This window comes from Neomonachus schauinslandi, chromosome 6 (assembly GCF_002201575.2).
Source record: "Neomonachus schauinslandi chromosome 6, ASM220157v2, whole genome shotgun sequence".
NCBI classification, from domain to species: Eukaryota; Metazoa; Chordata; class Mammalia; order Carnivora; family Phocidae; genus Neomonachus; species Neomonachus schauinslandi.
Window position 1 is genome coordinate 122,394,102 of NC_058408.1, and position 19,761 is coordinate 122,413,862.

The 19,761-nt window shown below is 45.1% G+C and overlaps 1 protein-coding gene across 1 annotated transcript in view; it reads right to left on the reverse strand.

Annotated features, from left to right (window-relative positions):
- The window catches only part of SORBS1 (sorbin and SH3 domain containing 1), a 163,011-nt gene extending 143,855 nt beyond the window's left edge, over positions 1 to 19,156 (reverse strand). The window contains exon 1 of the mRNA XM_044916110.1: positions 19,097 to 19,156. The gene's annotated coding sequence lies outside the window, so the exon portion shown is untranslated. The remainder of the gene's footprint in view (positions 1 to 19,096) is intronic.
- Between the last annotated feature and the right edge of the window lie 605 nt (positions 19,157 to 19,761).

The window sequence follows — 19,761 nt, forward strand, 5'->3', positions numbered from 1 at the left end:
GTTCAACAGTAAATGGAGAAACTAAGACTTAAACCCAGGCGCTTAGGCTCTAGAGCCCACACTGATAACTAGCCAAGAGGGAGTGCCTATCCCGCAGCAGACGTATGGGATTATCAGTATTCCAGGATTTTAGTAGCAGAAGAGGAAAAGAGCCTAAATACCATTCATAGACGACTGTTGATGGGCTCTGACACATCTACTCAACAGAAACAACAAAACTACCAACGACTATGAGGTAGCTCAAAATGTGAGATGGAATGATTTCTAGGATTATGGTTAAATAGAAAAGCCAAGTTCAAAACACCATGGATAGTATGAAGTCATTTGCGTGAAGAAAACAGACAGACCTACAGATTTACAGATGCTGAGAAAATCTCCAGCATAGTTTACAAGAAACCGGTGCCCAGCATTGCTTCTGAAGAGAGGGCCGGGTACAGGAATTCAGAGAGAGAGAGAGATGAAAGATTTACTTTCCATCACAAATATTTTTCTAATTTTTGAATTCTGAACATGGTCACATATCACCTACTTATTTAAAGCAAATTCAAAGACAAAAGTTATTTGAAGAAAATCACAATGGAATGTCTTCCAACTTAATTCTGAGTGGGGAGGGTGAGAAGTGACCAGAACACCCTGTGATAATTCTCTATTCATTTCATTGAATAATTTTTCATAGTAGTGATTCCGAAATACTTAGAACTAAAAAATAAATTTAAAATGCCATCCACCTTCTTCCACTGGGACACCTGCTTCTTAAAAATGCAATGGATAAATAGCAAGGAAGAATTCCCTGTGTAGATAGTAGTAAGAGGTGTTTCAATGTGTGTGCACGTGGTGTGCACGAGAAAGCACGAGAAATCCCTAACAAAATCAAATAAAGAGGGCCGGTAGTGACCCAGCACAGCCACTGTGTGGCTGAAATAGCAATGGGCATGTCACCTCCGTGCCACTAAAGAAATGGAGTCTCTCATGTCCTACAAAACACGCAAGGCATCTTGCCTTGCCAAATTTAAGCGGGGACATTATTTTTAAGTTACTATAATTAGTTCCCATTTGTCTATGAATCAGCCTTTATGAGGCAGTAGCATCTAAGCCCCATCAGATGAAACCTGAGGCGACATCATCTCTGTTTATTATTTTGAAAAGAAAGAGAGGGTGCCAAGTTTCCTGCAATAGCCGATTCAAACGCTGAAATTTGGAGGACAGAATGTCCTGTTGTCCACGTTTGAAGATAGGACTATATTTTCATCTAATACATCAGTCCCAGGTTCAGCTGGTAACAGGAAGGAATTGAATTCCAGAGCTCAAAAATAGGACTTAAGTACTAAACCACCTTTCACTGCTCATATAGAATTTTATATTTTAACCCCTGACGCTGCAGCATTTTTTAAAAGTGTCCATGTTAATGAACAAACATGAACGTATTTTAATCTAAGGGTATCTGCTTAAGCAACGAGAGACTGGCAAATACAAGTGTTTTAAACCGATATTCACATTCCTCGATACACCCCTTTCATAACTAAGTTTCTTACAAGAAATGAACTGCTTCAATACCAAATATAAAGGCAGGGGGAGGGGAAGTGTTCCTGTTTGGCCTGGGCTTCCCCCAAATGAAACAGCTCCTTGAAAGGGCTCTGAAAGGAGGTACATAAACACAGTAGAATCGTTTGGTCTCCAAACGGAGTATGGCCAGACAGTAGGCAGTTAGGATCTGGACAAGGTTTAAACTGGCCACCTTAGGAAGCTTCAGAGACCCAACTGCAGGGAACAAGTTCAATGCTGGAATTCACAGAGGACATCAGTTAGCAGTACGCCAGGGGATCACGGCACATTGGAGTGAGGGCAGTAGGGAGAGAAGAAGTAAATACACTATTCACTGATCACCAGATTTACTATAGCAAATGCTTAATGTTTTTGTGCACACCCATGCGCCCTTGATAAATGTGTAGAGGTACCCTATCTTTCATTGCAAATACCATGGGTTCTAGGCCCGCTCTCCACATTTACCAGCAGGCTCCCTTTGGCAAACCATTTTAACCCATCAGCTTCTCATTTGTGCCTCTCGGATACAACAACAAGAGACAGGTGACAAGGGAACAACATCTGTCCTATCTAATCTCACAGGAATCTAAAATAACCAAAGTTAAGTTTTATAGTTTTTAAAATTTAGCAAATATTTATGTAACACGACAGACCAGGCACAAGGTGTTGTGCGAGCCGTACATTTTTTAAGATAAGCGTGCATATATAGCATTGAGACATACATGAATATAGATCAGAGAAGGGGAAATGAGGGCGGGCAGCGTTAAACACAGGCCTGAGATTACATCGGAATTTTAACTGAAAGCTGAGACCCAAACAATGGCTTTATTTTGCCAAAACCACAGGCAGGAGCTGCCTGGAATGCTGTCATACTAACTTGCCCTCATCACCTTGGAAGACTCAGAGACTCGTGTCCAAGTCTTCCTTTTAACAATCCTCTGATACAGGTACTAGTATTATCCCTGTTGTATAGGTAAGAAAACGAAGGCCCAGAGAGGCTCAATAACTTGCCCGTGGTTATATAACCAGGGAGCAGGCTCTGAACTTTGGCCGTCTGAGTCCAGACTCTGTTCTATCATACGCTATACTATGGAGCCGGTCGTAATTGTTAGGATGATGATGATGTATTATAATAAACCCCTTGTATTAATCCCGATTCCGCAAATGAGGAACTTGAGGCTCAGAGGTGAAGTTACAAGCAAGCCAAGATCATAAAGTGAGCCCACGGCAGAGAGAATGTGGAAGTCCATGTGACTCTGGCCTGGGCACGATTAACCGCCACGTTAATAAGCTCTGATCCACAAATATTTATTCTGCCCCTTCTGTGCCCTAAAACACTTTTTTAAAAAGGCAAGGGGTTGGTGGTGGTGTTCCGTCAGGAGCTGGAAAGGCTCTCATAGCACCTCAATGCTAAATCAGCCCCACCTAACAGGCCAAAGACCAGAGCCCTGCACACAGCAGGTGCCCTGTGAGAGCTGATGCCAGTAAGGATGACGATGGCAGAAAGATTTGAAATGTTAGTATGTGGTTTCAAAAGGGAATGTGACTACTCCATTTGGAGGGGGAAAAACCCTAAGGGCAGAATACAGACAATTTCTAAAACAATGTGAACAGGTGTGGTCTCCACTGACAGAACACTTTAGGTACTTTGTTAATTCCTATTAATCTTTCAACTCCTGAGGTAGGATCACCAAACACCCAGGTTCTCCCTGGACTTTCCAGGTAGTCTCATGTCCCGGGAAACCCCTCGGTCGGTCACCCTAGAGGGCAAACATCAGGTTTTGTACTCTTGACCTTTCATGCCCAACCCCCTTGGTTCTAGCCCAGTTCTGTGCAAACAGAAGACGCTCAATATGTCTTAGCCGGTTAGATGGATGAAAGGAGCATTACTTTATTATTTCCAAGTACACTCATTTCCACTATACAAATGTTGCCAAGCAGCAGTCCCTGCACTGCTAAAATGACTATGTGAGAATCATTTTAATTAGCACTTTCATTGTTTGTATGCAAATGCACATTCCTAAAGTGGGTCCTCTAAAAAGCTTTCCCTAAACCAACATCCCTTACTGAGATTTTTCCAGTAAATCCTTGTCCATAGACAGTAAAGAGATAAACTTCCAGCCAGCCTGAGTCTTAACGATCCAGAATCTGTAAAGGAGTTAAGAAGCTTTTCTTTATAGGAATGGCAAGTCTAAAATGAGGGAATGTGAGGCACTTCCAGGCGCCAGGATAGAGCTGCTCCTTGACTTATTCATCCCAAAATAGGATGGCGACTCAGAGGGCACTCTCCCAGTACCGAGTTCCTCTTGCAAAAAAGTGGAACACCCTGTGGCTGGGCCCCCCGCATTAGAGTCCTCAGAGTTATTGAAAGCAAACTTTCCAGCCTCCCCCAGATGTCCTGCTTCCAGCTCAGGCAGCCCGTCCGCTCTGCTGGCCCATCCCTCGCCTATTCCCTTCCTTTGGCTCTCTGACCCAGGGGCTGGGCGGCCTTGGTCTTTTGCCTCAGCTCAGGGAGAGGCCCAGATGCTCCTTGAGAATTCAACTCTGGCAGAGGTATCCATGGACCCAGCCCAGCCCTGCCCTGGGTGGGAATTCTGAAGAGCTGGTCTCTTGGGGAGTCAGGGTGGAAATAAAAGTTCTGGGCGGTCAACACGGCCGACTCCTGTCCTGAGTCACTAACTCAGCTCTGCATGGTTATACCAGGCAGCCCAGAGAGCCAGTCACAACTTAAAATTAGCGAGAACACGATGGTGAGAAGCTAAGTCTTGGAAAGGCAAACAGGTAGGCAGAGGTTATCTAAGCTTGGAGAAAAACTCCTGTGGTCCAAAGAGGCCAGGGAGGACTACAGCCAGGAAGGCCCTGTAAAGTCCTTTAAATGGCTGCAAAGCACTCCTAGCATGGAATGCTTTATTCTCATGTCTGGGCCACAGGAAGACAGAACAGAGTTGAGGCTGAACAAAGGACAGTAGCATTTATCAGTCAGACGAAAGTCCAAAAGGCTAATGTCTGGGATGCGTTAAAACACGTGAGAAATGTGAATAACCATCAGGGGTAGGTTTCTGTTTGTTGGTTTGTTTGCAAAGCTATGATCAGCTTGACAAGCAAAGCAAAGAAGTTTAGGCCTGCTTGGGGAACCCAGTGTCATGTTACAGAGAGCAGAGAAACAGCTCCTCGCTGGTGCTGAGGGAACGTTCTTCATGATGGAAAAGGCAACCCTGGTAAGAAGCAACTGGAGTGGAAGACAGGTGTGGAGCTGGGAAAGCAACAGCTACTTTAAGTCAAGTCAGGTTTCTAGGCTCAGATGAATCACATCCACAGACAGCCAAAGTACGGACACGTGTCACAGATGAATCACTGTCAGGAATCCTTCAGAAACCTCAAAGAAAGGAATGGTGTTCAAAGATATGGAACTAATTCACAAAAGGAAGATTCTAGAAGTATATGCCAAGAGGCTTGGCATTCATGTCCAGCAGAATTCTAGCCTGGAGTATTTTTTTAAGAAGATTTTATTTATTTTTTTGAGAGAGAGAGCGAGCAAGAGCATGAGCAAGGGGGAGGGTCAGAGGGAGAAGCAGACTCCCCGCTGAGCAAGGAGCCCGATGCGGGACTCGATCCCAGGACTCCAGGATCATGACCTGAGCTGAAGGTAGATGCTTAACCAACTAAGCCACCCAGGCACCCCTAGCCTGGAGTATTAAATAGATGAATACCCAAGAAAGAGTGACGATCGCCAAAAACTGACAGAGGTTCACTATAAATAAGTATCAGATTAACCAATTCCCGTTTTTGTTAGATTTATAAGATGGATAGTTCATATGAGTGTAACTTCCCTTGAGCTGGACTTTAATAGTTCAATGATATTCTTGTGAATATGAATAGGAGCACTGAGGCAGATTTATACAGAGATGAATGAGCCACCAGCCTGTCAGACGCATGGACTCAGCCCTGTCCCATACATGAGGCTTATATCTAGAGGTAATACACATGAGGGAGGGCTCGTCACCTTGTGAGGAGACAAAAGCTGGATATTAAAAGTTCCTCACAGGTTGTAAGGTGAATCAAATCTAACAAGCTGAAATTTAAGATGAATACATGTAAAGTCTACGCATGTAGGGGGGAAACTGGGGAGGAGGTAGTACTCTGGTTGACCACCTGCTTCACACAAATTCCAAGATCCTGAATTGGTTCCTGAAAAATGCAGTCAAGTTTAGTTGCATGAGGGGGTCCTTGTGATGATCCTCAGAGAGCTTCCAGCTGAGATCCCAACTCAGGTCTGGGACCCCAACAGAGCCCCTTCTAATGCTCTCATTCGTAACTACAGAGAAGTTATGGCACCACGAAGAAAGAGTACACACACCTGGATGAGAGCTCAGGGTGGGGGCTCAGAGAGGCCTCTACTTAGGGTATGTCTTAGGAGACACCAGCAGTGTGATAGCTGATACCTTAGAAACACCTTCTGGTCAGGCGCCTGGGTGGCTCAGTTGGTTAAGCGACTGCCTTCGGCTCAGGTCATGATCCTGGAGTCCCTGGATCAAGTCCCGCATCGGGCTCCCTGCTCGGCAGGGAGTCTGCTTCTCCCTCTGACCCTCCCCTCTCTCATGTGCTCTCTCTCATTCTCTCTCTCTCAAATAAATAAATAAAATCTTAAAAAAAAAAAAAGAAACACCTTCTGGTCAACATCTGCTATAGTCAAAGCTGGTTCTGTTCCGAGATCGACATTCTCAAACTAGCCAACATAGGGACCACTGCTGGCAGGGTGGGTCGGGGGAGTGGATGTCAGCAACATTTAACATTGGGTGATACCCTTCTCACCCAGTGACCTGTGACTGACAGGCTAAGATCCCTAAAGGGAAGCGCCTGGTTGGAGTGCCTTCTTATTAGCTCATCGGTCAGACAAGCATCTTTGGAGTTATTTTTCCCAAGGAAAGGGATGTCCCTGGAGGAAATGAGTAGATGCCAAGCAGAAAATATAGCAAATCAAAATACTTCCTGATGCAATCCAAATCCTTGGCTGATGTACTTGTAGCTCAATACCTGGAACTCAAGACCAGCCCAGGGAGAATCAGAAACAGGCTCCTAAGTGGCTGGGAGCCAAGAAGGTCCAAAGTGGCTTTGGAAGCCCTGCAAAACCAAAGACACTGGGCGTGTTCCAAGCCACAGGATTTCTGAGCTACTGGGGGCACTGGACATCATCTCACTTTAAAAAAAAGAAAGAAAAGAAAAAGAGAGGAATATGGAAGTGCTAAGGGAGAGCAGTGTTGCAGAGCTCCCTAAAGTAAAAAAGAAAATCTGAAGACCCTGGTCTCTAAAGTATTTTTACCAAAACGGGCATTTTTGGGGGGGGGGGGGCATATACTGTTTGGTCAATTAACAGAGGAACCCCAAGGTTCACACCAGTCACCCTGCCTCCCAGCACTCAGTGAGTGGACCTTGTAGTCCTGGAACTGACCCTGCGGTACTTTGGACCAGGGGTGATGGGCAGGGAGCTGAGATGATCCACAGTGAACTGGAACCAACCTCACGAAACTGCGTCATCCATGAAAAGGCGGTAAGGGAACTCACCACACCCCACCCTCCGTCACACCAAGACTTTAACCCTAGATGGAACATTCTACACATCAGATATCATCCAAAAGCTCAGAGGCAAGTTCTGGAGACGGAAAATACACAAGCAGCATTTCTAGACACCCCCCCAATGTATTGCGTTCTCCAAGGATGGGTCTGGAAACCGACAGACACCCTGTTTTTTCTACTGGTACAGAATGGTTCACGCATATGCCCACTCTTGTTCTCTGAAGGCTTCCCTTTCTCAGTGTTCTGACAGCTCTCTGCTTGCTCCAAGAAGGAAACTTCCACTGTGCACGACCAGTCTTGAACACATGCTCCATCAGGGCAATGTGGAGACGGGAGCAGCAATGACAGCAGCTAGAAGGGGACAGGCTGAAGCCCAAAGCACTGAATGTTGGACACTGCCAACCCTGAATCTGCAATTCCTCTATTTACTTAGAAACAGTTGCCGATGCTCGCCCTGACCAAAGATAAACTAGGACAAACCCGGAAAGGGAAGGGGAAGCGGTGAGGTAAGGGCTGTTGTAAACCTGGCACAATGCAGAGGAAAAGTTCCTCGCGTTGTCAGAACACGGTTTTCCTCCCTGGGAGAAGGAGGAGATAACATACCCCTGTGAACGGGGACGTGAGGCCGCGACCACGGGCTCAGCAGAGGCAGAGGCTCGCCCTCTTCACACACTTAGAAGTCCCGTGCAGACAAGTTTGGAGGCTTCCGTGACCCTAGTGTAAAGGCCCTGGCATTTGGAGTCAGAGAAGGTGAATGTGCGTCCTAGCTCTGCCTTGAGCAAGCTGTGTGACATCAGGTCAGGCACTCACCCTCTCTGAGTTTCTGTTCTCCATGAACTATAAAAAGAACAGTTCTTTCTAGGCCAGCTGATCTCACAGTTTTCTTCCAGATCTAATAGTCTGCTATAAACTGATACTGCAACACAGCAGTCAGGCCTCCATTCAGCAAACATTTGCTGACTACATTCTGCGTGTCTAGGGACGAGGACAGTCCTGTACTCAACGAACCAGGCAGCAGCCTATAGACAAGTCTCTACAGTGCCATGGGAGAGACATGTGGACAGGGCGAAGGGTCGGCCCACCCAGCAGAGAAGGGAGCAGAGTGAAAGCAGGAACAGCGTCCCAGCAGCGACGCCTGGGCCCGCGCGTGGAGGAGGGAAGAATTTGGCTGAGGGAATAATATGTATAAAAGCACACAGGAGGGCGCCTGGGTGGCTCAGTTGGTTAAGCGACTGCCTTCGGCTCAGGTCACGATCCTGGAGTTCCAGGATCGAGTTCCCACATCAGGCTCCCTGATCAGCGGGGAGTCTGCTTCTTCCTCTGACCCTCCCCCCTCTTGTGCTCTCTCTCCTCATTCACTCTCAAATAAATAAATAAAATCTTAAAAAAAAAAAATAGCACACAGGAATGACCCAACGGGGCATGCATGGTGAGAGTTCAGAGCTAAAGGGCCTCATAAGCCATGCTAAGAAGAGCTGCCCCCCAGCATCCCCAGACCCCCTCAACTTCCTTGCTGTCCACCTCAACAGCTCCCTGTATGGCCACACTCTCAGGGTGGGTGTAGACCTACACTGGGTCAACCATCAAGCAACAGTCCAATCTCTACCCCCCGCCCTCCAGCCTCTCCCTTTGTCCCCGAGTCACACAGCCAGGCCACACCTGCTGTTCACTAGGTTTCCTCCCAGGCACTCGGCAGGCCTTGCTCTTGCTCCGCCCCTCGTGCCCAGCCCATGGCAGCTGTGCCAAATAGTTTCCATCTTCCTCAGAGCCACAAGCACATCCCACCCACCCCACTCATGCTCAGTAGAGGACTTCCACCTCCTCTGTTCCTGGGCATGACTGTCCAAGCCCAGCTCCTGTAGCAACCCTCCTGTCCACCTGTCCCAAGTTCCTTCCTAAATAGCCCACGCCAAGCTGCGGCTATATCTGCTCGCAAGTACAAAAGAAAGTAAAAAGACTCCATTAAGAAACAAAAACCACAGTCATCGACCAACGCGGGCTGTTGCCCACACATCTGACCAGACCCTGAAACAAGCACATCTAAGTGGGATAAGGTCCGGGGATATACTCCGTAGGCCAAAAAGCATTACGTAAGTATTAGCTACTCCACAGCTGTCATCTGAATAAAGGAGTACAAATAAATGTAAATCTGATGTTGAAGAGACAAAGAGATTTGTTTTAATAAACAAATCAATGAATCTGATGTTGAAGAGACAATCTAAAAGCGGTGCAAAATCCACAGTATCTTCAGGCATGTGAACGAAGAATGCAGCCTAGAATCTGTCAGAGCCTTTAAAACAATCCCGGGGCCCTTGCAAGACCAGACTCTGGTCCCTGCTGGGCTCCGACACACACAGCCGACTCAAGCAGCACAGAATCATGGCAGCGCCATTTATTTCTGAAATAAATGTCCTCAAGTATGCCAATATATTTAATATAAAATCCAGGGGCGCCTGGGTGGCTCAGTCGTTAGGCGTCTGCCTTCGGCTCAGGTCATGATCCCAGGGTCCTGGGATCGAGCCCCGCATCGGGCTCCCTGTTTCTCCCTCTCCCACTCCCCCTGCTTGTGTTCCCTCTCTCGCTGTGTCTCTCTCTGTCAAATAAATAAAATCAATCTTTTTTTTTTTTTTTTTTTTTAAAAGATTTTATTTATTTATTTGAGACAGAATGAGAGAGAGAGAAAGCACATGAGAGGGGGGAGGGTCAGAGGGAGAAGCAGACTCCCTGCCGAGCAGGGAGCCTGATGCGGGACTCGATCCCGGGACTCCAGGATCATGACCTGAGCCGAAGGCAGTCGCTTAACCGACTGAGCCACCCAGGCGCCCCAATAAAATCAATCTTAAAAAGAGAAAGGTTTAATATAAAATCCATATACAAGACATTTAATGTATATTACATACAGTATACTGTATGTGTATGGATGTGTATCTATTTCTATTTCCATGCTCTATGTGCCATTACACGCTGTCAGCCAATGAAAAGAAGCCGATCACACTCTCGGCCAACTGCGGACATGGCCCCACCACAAAACACCCACAGCAGCCTCTAGGACACCATCCTGTGTCAATCATATTCTAGAACATGTCTTGTTTACTCTGTGAAAGCCTCTCTGTCTGCCATTTATTTATTTATGTTTTTATTTGTTCCAGTCAACAGTTTTGCCACACAGTGGCCAAGAGATGGTATGGAACTGGTGTCGGACCTGCCACGAAGACATAAAGGAAAAGTGTGACCCAGGATTGTACAATTCAAGTGTTAAGACTGTCCAGCTAGTGAAGAGGAGTCCACTTCCAGACCTGGGAGCACCAATCATCGGAAATATTCTACAGAATGCCAAGAAGATAAAAATCTTTCTTCCTAGTTCACCTCTGCCCCATCCACTAAGCAGAGCTACCAAGTTCTCTCCCACTGCAGTGAGTGCAGGGTTGTGCTGAGAGCTTGCTGAGTACAAATCCCATTACACTTAGCTCTTCCACATATATTAGAGGCAAGCATGAGGAATTCCTGATGACATGAGGAACTTTCTCCACTGAGACTCTGCTCTTCCAACCCCGTAAAACTTGTTATGTGGCCAGAACAGCACAGCTTCCCAAAACTCATGCCCAGAACTGAGAGTGACATATGACAGAGAATTCTAGACAGTTAACCTTTGAGGGGAACCCAGATACGATCTCATTTAATGCAAGAAAGCCCAGGGCGGGGAGGTTGTTCTAAGGTTGGTGGCAAGTCAGGGCCTGCAGGTGGCCAGGGTGAGGAGACCTGGCTCCTCGGTGATGAGCTCGCACTTTAAACCCAGAAACTGAAGGACAAAGATGTTGTCTGCATTCTGGCTAGCATTCTGCTTACAAGGAGCTTACAAGAATAATTTTAAGAGGAAAAAAGGGATTATTAGAAGAAACAAACTGCCCATCACAAAGCTCATAAAATGGGAATGGTTTAGATTAAATTCACATCCTTATTAAAGTGTTAGGTTGGTGTGTTGGCTTGGTCGTGTTTGGTGCAAAGTTCCTTTCCTGTAACCTTTCTAGTTACTTTGGAAGGTACCAGGGCTCAAAAACTAACAACTGTGGTTCGTGAAAATCGTGACTTCTGTCATCCAGTTTTAGGTTTTGGTCTTATTGTAAAAAGGGGGAAAAAAAAACCTGAAAAATGTTCCGCTCCTTCAAGTTCAGTAGTTCAATTTGAAAGAAGGAAAAAAAAAAAAAAGGGGGACTATTAAAGAGAAAATCTAATGTTCCCAACATGGTAATTTTATGAGCAAACCATATTATGCAGAGTACATGATATGTTTCAAAACTAATATAATGACTTGGTATTTGTAAAGAATGCTCCAAAAATTACATTATTGCTCTCTTTCCTTCCTCTCATTGAAATATGCACAAATCTCTTTAAGGAAAAAATATTTGTTTTCACTACTCCACTGCTCCAAATATTTTTCTCCCTATCATCTTAAATTTAATTTCCATTATTTATAAAGGAGGATACCAAAATGATGTTTTGCTGAACCTCAAGATCCCGATTTTTCAAGAATAGGTTTTAAACGGACACTCTAAGTCATGGGTTATGAAACCAAAAGCCTGAGAGGGCCAAGCAAGTGGTAAGTGGGTGGCGTGGGGACTACAGCAAACTGGGACCCAAATGCCTCCCTCCACCCCCAACCAAGGGGACAACCACTGGTTCTCACTCTAGCCCACGCCGCTCCCATGCAAGAACATGGCTCGATACTGCAACATATTCTAATTGTCAAGAGGAGTTAGAAATCAAATTATGCGAAATCTTCTGACTTAAAATTCTGGCCACTTACTTCAAAAAACTTAAAACTGGTGTTTTGTGGGCAGCTAGTTTGCAACCTGCCACAAAAGACAGGATGCCATAAACGTAATTAACTCAGGGAACAAATGCAACATCTAGAAACACAAACTTTGTTGGAAAATGAAGGATGATCTCTATATACTTTTTTTTAAACCTGTATTCCTCTGTAATAACTTTTCTCTGGAACAGGGAGGCAGAAAGAGGGAATAAATGAACTTGAGAAAAACACGAAATTAGTTGCCGGAAAGCAAAAAAGGTAAAGGTATCTCTTTCCTTTTTTTTGTTAAAATAGAAGAGTATTTCCAGCTTTTGAGTCCACGTTGGGACAATTCTAGCAGTTGCAAATTTCACTGAGGTTAGGCTGCTTTGAACAGAGCTATCTTCCCTAATCTTTCTCTCACAGAAATGCCATACAGAGCCGGTAACCTGTTACTCAGAGTCACTTTTATAAGAGTAAGCTAATGGTTTGTGTGACTAAGCAAGAAGGCATGACAACTGGGTGGAGGGGTCTCACCTCCTAAAAATGTGAATGTATTATATACGCAGACTGGGCCTGTGCATAAGTACCTTAGAGGGGTTCTTGAGCCCTCTCCCAAAAAAGCCTAAGAAACAATACCTAACTGATTATAATAGTGAAAGTTCAATTGTGCAAGTTCAAGCACAAGCAGTTATTTTTTTCCAGCATACCTCTGCAGGAGCCATTTTTTATTTAATCACTGCCATAATCAGCAAACCAGAGAAAATCTCTCTGAGTGAGGAAAACAGAGTGAGTCATCTCCATGTTGATAAGGAGACTGCAGGATGAGGGCACCGTGCTGTGAGGTAGGTATCAGATGGTGCCTGGTCTAAATTAGTCAGTGGAGCGATCAGAATGATTTCTTCCCATGATGTTCAGTAATCACGGGAGATGATGATGAGCTCCCCGTTTTAGTGACAGCCACCAGTACCATCTAATGTTTACTTCCCCAAACCAGGGAGGAAAAAGAAAGGCAAAAGAGCTTACTCACTCTCTATTTGTGGTCACTGGATGGAAAAGGAGAAAACTATCTTATTTTTACACGTGGCCAACAAATGTGATAAAACTTCCTGTTTGAAAAGTACAAAATCAAATGTGTAAATCACCTCAAAAATGTCACTGCTGCCAGAAATGAATAGCTTGTCTTTGCAGGACACGGTAACTTTGGCCAGAAAGTGGCCCTATGAAACTCTGGTGACACAAACCAATACAGCAAGCCCAGGGAGACACTTTTAGACAGTGACCCCTGCGGAGGCTGCCTCCAAGGGCACATGGCCCAACAGCAGCGTAGGACCCTGCAGCGTTGGTATCAGACCCTGAATTCCAGCCTTCACTTAAGGAAAGGTGACAACTCATGCAAATTCCACGTTGAGCATTTCCCTCCAGTAGCTGAGATTCTTAAGGAAAATGAATTTGAGTTGCTTTTAAATTGGACTGAGCTCTGGGGTTAGAAACTGTCAATTACTGGATTCCAAATTCCATGTCTTATTCCACAATGCAACAAATACTTTGCTTCAAACGGTGGCAGAGAGATGTCCGGTTGAAACAGCAATAATTTGTGTTTCAACTCATGGCAAGCCCACCTCATTTCAAATTCATATTTTGTCTAAAGCTGTGGAATAAAATATCAGCCAGAAACAGCCTTAAATCCTTTCTGAAAGAAGGGAAGGAAGGAGGAAAGAAAGCAACTGGACTGACTGATATATGCAAAATATATGCAAAAATTTGAAATTCAAGTTAAAGAAGCCTAGTCCCAACCTGCTGATGAACATGGAGCCTCAGAACAAATAAAGGCAATGGACACTCAACAGGCAATGTCTTCAATCCAAATACACATCGAGCAAGAGCACTTAGAAAACCAAGTAATGAAGGAACTTTGAGCTTTCTATTTCTAGGTCATATATTAAAGGCTAAAAGGGATACTTATCATGCTTTTTAAAGCTAATACATAAACATGATACAAAAAAATTTAGAAGTTGTTAAAAAACAAAACAACGGAGTACATTCAAAGATCTTACTAGTTTTATCCACTGAGTCACAAATCGGGCAGCCTCCCATCTAGCAGAAAGGAGCTCTGAGGAACTACACAAAATGGAAGATTTTTTATAGGCAGAAGGAGGTGGGGCAAAGAAGTTATTCTAGTGGATTGTTCCAGGTAAGGTCACCTTCCTTTGGGGGAAGGCGGGGATCTATCAGGCAGATCCCCTCCTCAGTAGTGCTGACCAGGTAATTCCAGATTGACTGTTAAAGGTTACATAGTTAGGCTAGGTTTTAAGTCTTGGTTTGCAGACAGGGGCTTAGCACAAGTGACTCCACTTTGGATTTTTTTTTTTCTTTTAAAGTATAAAAGGGTATAGAATGAAAAGTAAGCATCCTTCCTACACCACTGCCCTCCCCAAAAGGCTACTACTCTCTAGCATCTCCTCCTGAGATGGTCTACATGCATACAAGCACCAAGGCACTGTTCTGCTTTTCAACTTAAGGAGGATACCACCATTTTTTAATGCCTGACCACTCAGTCTCTGAGGACATGAGAAGGTACCAGCCTTTTCTTTCTTTCTTTTTTTCTTAATTCCTAAAAGCACTTACTAAGAAGGAATCAGGGAGGAGAAATCCTCCTCCCATGATTGTCAGTAAGTTTCATTCTTTTTAATCATATTTAAGTTCCAAAAGACAAAATTAAAACCTGGGCTGGTGTCAATCATCACGATTGACATTCCATTCCACTGAAAGCTTCATTTTGCTATAAACCATTGGTTATGGGTAGAGAATGCTACATAATCAATGTTTATTAGATGTTCCAGAAGTCCCATGGAGAATATTTTCAATGAAATATGAGGGCTTGGAAATACATGAAAATGCAAGTTAGGGCTTCCCATTGCCCAAGCAATATTTGAAACAGTACATTCTAGAAGGCTGCTTATCACACTGCCCTCAACAGCTGCATGGGTTTCCTATTTTGTCATGTCCAGAAAAGGCATGAAAAGACCAGGCCTGGGGAAGAGGTGACAGTGTCCTCAAAGAAGGGATTCCTAAAAGATCCTGAAAAGCCTCTGGAGAGGGCTGAGAGGCTCACCAGGGCAGTCAGAGATGAAGTCCACGGGGACAGGGAGGTGGCCAGCCAACTTTGAGGGGCGACTTCAAGAAGGCAGCGAAAATGTCTATGGGGCCTGGAGATAACAAGACTAAAGAAACTCACCAGGTAGTGCAAAAATGGAAAAACTAAGGAACCCAATGAGAATGTGCATGAAGCTCAATAGGGCGATTTGTCTTAGAAACGGACAAAAACAATATGGAGCGGTGCATTTTGTGCCCAAAGCCCACAAATAGATAAAAATGTGTAGGATTCAGAACGGATTGCCTCCCGTCAGCCGATGGCAGTTGAGGGACATGGGTGCTACCTGAAATGCATCTCTCTCCTACAACCATCATGGTATATTTTTGCTGCTTTTTATCTTATAACATTTATCCTTGATATTTCAGAGATGTTCTAAATATTTCCTACATTGTGGTTCTACAAGCCAAAAAAAGGCGTTTGGTCTTTTCATAGAATGTGATCATATCTAACTTTGATTGCACAACTAATGACTTTCATGCACTGTTTTTCACTTTAGTGAGCCTTCATTTAATGAACTTTTGGGGCACTTGGGTGACTCAGTCAGTTAAGTGTCTGACTCTTGATTTCGGCTCAGGTCATGATCTCAGGGTTATGAGATCAAGCCCCGCATCAGGCTCTGCCTGCTTAAGATTCTCTCTCTCTCTCCCTCCTCCTCTGCACCCTCTCCCTCTCTAAAAATAAATAAATAAAATAAAATAGTGAACTTTTGGATGGTATGATTATAGGATGAAAAACCCAAAATGTATTAACAGTGAATTAAACTTAGTCATCAAAATGGCTTGCAGAAGTTCTAGTACAGATAAAGAACAGTGTAGTTTACAGGCTATTAATGGCAAAAGATGCTGGAACCTTCTGCTTGCCAGCCAAAGGCACAGCCATGTGCCAATTGCATAAATGCAGTTTATAATTCACTCAGCTGACCTGATTTAAAATTATGCAACTCTAAAACTAATTCTCTTAATTTGGATATTTCAAGTTTTTTATATAAGGTGAGGCTTTACTACTTTTATATCATTATCTCATTTGAATAATTTATATTCTTATCACATGAAATCATGCCATATTCATTAGCATGTGTCTTCATTCACCTCTTAGGGATTTTATATAGAAAATCCACCCTTTGCCTCTTTCTCTGTCCAAATCCAACGTAGTCCTCCTTTCTCTACCTAAGTAATCTCAGTCTCCTAGCTTTTAAATATCATCTACATGCTGATGACTCTCAAAGATACCATCTCCAGCCCCAGCCAACTCTAGATCTCCAGGAGAATACCAAATGGGCACCTCAAATTTAACATGTCCAAACTGAACCCTCAGGGTCCCCCGCCACACATCCCTCTTTGTTCCTCATCTCAGTAAACAGCAACATCATTCACCCAGCCAAAAACACTAGGCTCATCCTTCATTCTTTCTGCTCACACCCCATACCCAACCCAGAAGGCACGACCTTCAAAATATATCCTGAGCTTGACCAGTTCACATCATTCTATAATCCCCACCCTAATCCAAGTCGTGCCCGTATCTCCTGCTTGGACCCCTTCAGGTTACACTGATTCTACTCTTGCCCCCAAAGTCTACTCTCCACTCAGGACCCAGAGAAATAATTGTAAAGCACAAAGATGATTACTGTTCTGCTCAAACTCTCCAGTGTAGTCCAATCACACTCTCCTTATCATGGCCTACAAGATCTGGCTCCTACCTGCCACTGATCTCACTTCATATCACTTTCCCCATACCTACGTCCCAGCTCAAGGCCAGCCAAACTGGCTGCCCTCCTGTCCTTCTATCACGCCAAGCTCAGCTTACATCAAAGGCTTTTCTTTCTGCTTGCTGCTCCCTCTGCCTACACACTTCCCCCAAGATTCCTTCACTCCATTCAGATCTCTGCACAGAATTTCTCCCCCTCTCTCCCCCATGCACAGAAGTCTTCTCAGGTCACTCTTTCAAAAACAGTCCCTCCAGCCACTCATTTTGGTTTTTCTCCCCCCATGGCACTTATTACTACCTGAAATTATTATTTAGTGATTTACTTTGTTCATAAAATAATTCTTAGTGAACACCCATCATGTTTGCATGCGAGGTGCTCTTCTAAGGGCAGTGAACAAGATAAGCAAAGATCTTTGCCCTCTTGGAGCTCACATTATTTGCCACCCTACTTGAATCTAAGCTCCAGAAACATGGACACAGTCTGCCTTTAGACCCCTGAATCTCCAATGCCCAGAGCAGTGCCTTGGCACACAGTAGGTATTAATACATATTTGCTGAATGGGTAGTGGCCCACCCACCTGAGACCATCTGCTTCCCTGAGGAACCCCACCATGGAGCTCTTGTTGCCCACCAGATGGGACTCTGGTTGTAGGACCCAGAATGTCCACTGTGTCCCTTTAGACACAGCAATCTGGCCAGCCTCCCATGCCTGAGTTGGGTCTCTAACCCTGGGCCTGCCTGTCCTAACTGCCTGTCCTTCCTGCACCAACCCGCAGCACTCCGCCAGCTCCCCACCTGGCCATGCCACTGAGACTTGTCTCACGAGGTCATACCAGCTCCTGGTCCACATGGTGGCAGCTGACCAGCCAGTCAGCAAACAAACCGGCTTTTCTCAACAAAGAGTGGTGGGGATCCAGACACATGGGTCCTACTGCCTCCTTGGCTCATGGTGGTCCTTCCCCTCAAAGAGCTCACACGAGACCTTCAACATCAACTAGCTGGTGCTCCCCGGAGCGTCCTCGGCTCAGCCCCAACGCACCGCTGCAAAGAACAGATATTTGCCTCCTTCCACTGTCACAGAAGCAAGACACTTACCTGCTGTGATGAGTAATTCAGTTTCTTTTGGAAAAATGAGGAACATTTGTTAACTGAAATTATCTGATCTCAAATAAAAATGAAGGTAATTGGGAAATGCAGTTAGTTCAGTCTTTCAAGAAAAGGGCAGCTGTAGCAGTGGTGGGAAAGGGGAGAAAAGGAAAATACAAAGGTCTTGAAGGACCACTCTGGAAGACTCAGGAAATAGGTGTTTAAGATCGGTGTTTCCAAAATACCTGTGCACATTTTAATTTGTTAGCTTAGAACTACCCAGCTCTACATCTCAAAGCTAAATAGGGTTACTTTCTATTTGTCCAGCACTTTATTCTGTATGAAGCATTCTCAGATATAGGATCTCTTTTAGCAGGACAGGTTTCATTTCCTGTCCAGGGCCCAGAGAGGTCAAACAATTCACCTGCGATCCCACAGTAGAAGTGGCAGAACCACGTAGGTATCAGAACCCAGATATGCCTCGGCCCAGCCCAGTGTTCTTCCTCCTAGTACAGTAAGGATGGTGTGGTCTCTGAAAATCACATTCTACAGTCCACCAAAAATATTTCCTTTCATTACAGCAGAAGAAACAAAACAGAGGTGCCTGGGTGGCTCAGTCGATCAAACATCCAATTCTTGATTTCTGCTCAGGTCACGATCTCAGGGTCAGGGGATGGAGCCCCATGTCAGGCTCCACACTAGGCGTGGAGTCTGCTTAGGATTTGCTCTCCCTCTCCTCCTCCCCTGTTCCTGCACATGCTCGTGTTCTCTCTCCTTCAAAAAAGAAAAGAAGGATGGAAGGATGGATGGAAGGAAGGATGGATGGATGGAAGGATGGAAGGATGGATGGATGGATGGATGGATGGAAGGAAGGATGGAAGGATGGATGGATGGATGGATGGAAGGAAGGATGGAAGGATGGATGGATGGATGGATGGAAGGATGGATGGATGGATGGATGGAAGGATGGATGGAAGGATGGATGGATGGAAGGAAGGATGGATGGATGGATGGATGGATGGATGGAAGGATGGATGGAAGGAAGGATGGCTGAATGGCTGGAAGGAAGGATGGATGGATGGATGGAAAGATGGAAGGATGGATGGAAGGAAGGATGGATGGAAGGATGGAAGGATGGATGGATGGATGAATGGAAGGAAGGAAGGAAGGAAGGAAGGAAGGAAGGAAGGAAGGAAGGGAAAAAAAAGAAACAGAAACGGAAACAAAACAAAACACGTATTTACCAGTGGTTTAAGGTGGTGGGATGCATTGGTCCTGAGCTCTGGGCAGAGAGAAGGTTTCACAAAGTCTTCCAACAAATGCCAGCCCCTGCAATGACAAAGATACAAAACATGTGGTGTGAATCAGGCACTCTGTGGCCTCTCCCCAAGGAGGCCAGCCAAAACACCAATCGGCAGGCAGCCTGTTTAGGCTTACGCCCCCATCCTCCTCTTCCAGCCTCCACTCTCTTCTCTGACTTCCCCAACTGGAACAAGAATCTTTAGTTCACCAGCTGAAATGGGCCCCATTAGAATCAGTGGACCTTGGACAGAAAGAAGCTTTAGAGATCATCTATAACAGGGCTCACAAACTGAAAGCTCAGTGGGTTACATCTAGCTTATAGCAGTATTACAATCGATCTGTAAGACAGGTTTAGAAAATGTGAGCCAAAACTTAAAAATCACAGAGGTCACATAAAAACCCAGACTTCTAAGTTCTCTTAAAACAACAACAACAGGGGCGCCTGGGTGGCTCAGAGGGTTAAGCATCTGCCTTCGGCTCAGGTCATGATCCCAGGGGCCTGAGATAGAGCCCAGCATCAGGCTCCCTGCTCAGTGCAGAGCCTGCTTCTCCCTCTCCCGCTGCCATTCCCTCTGCTTGTGCTCTCTGGCTCTCTCTCTCTGTCAAA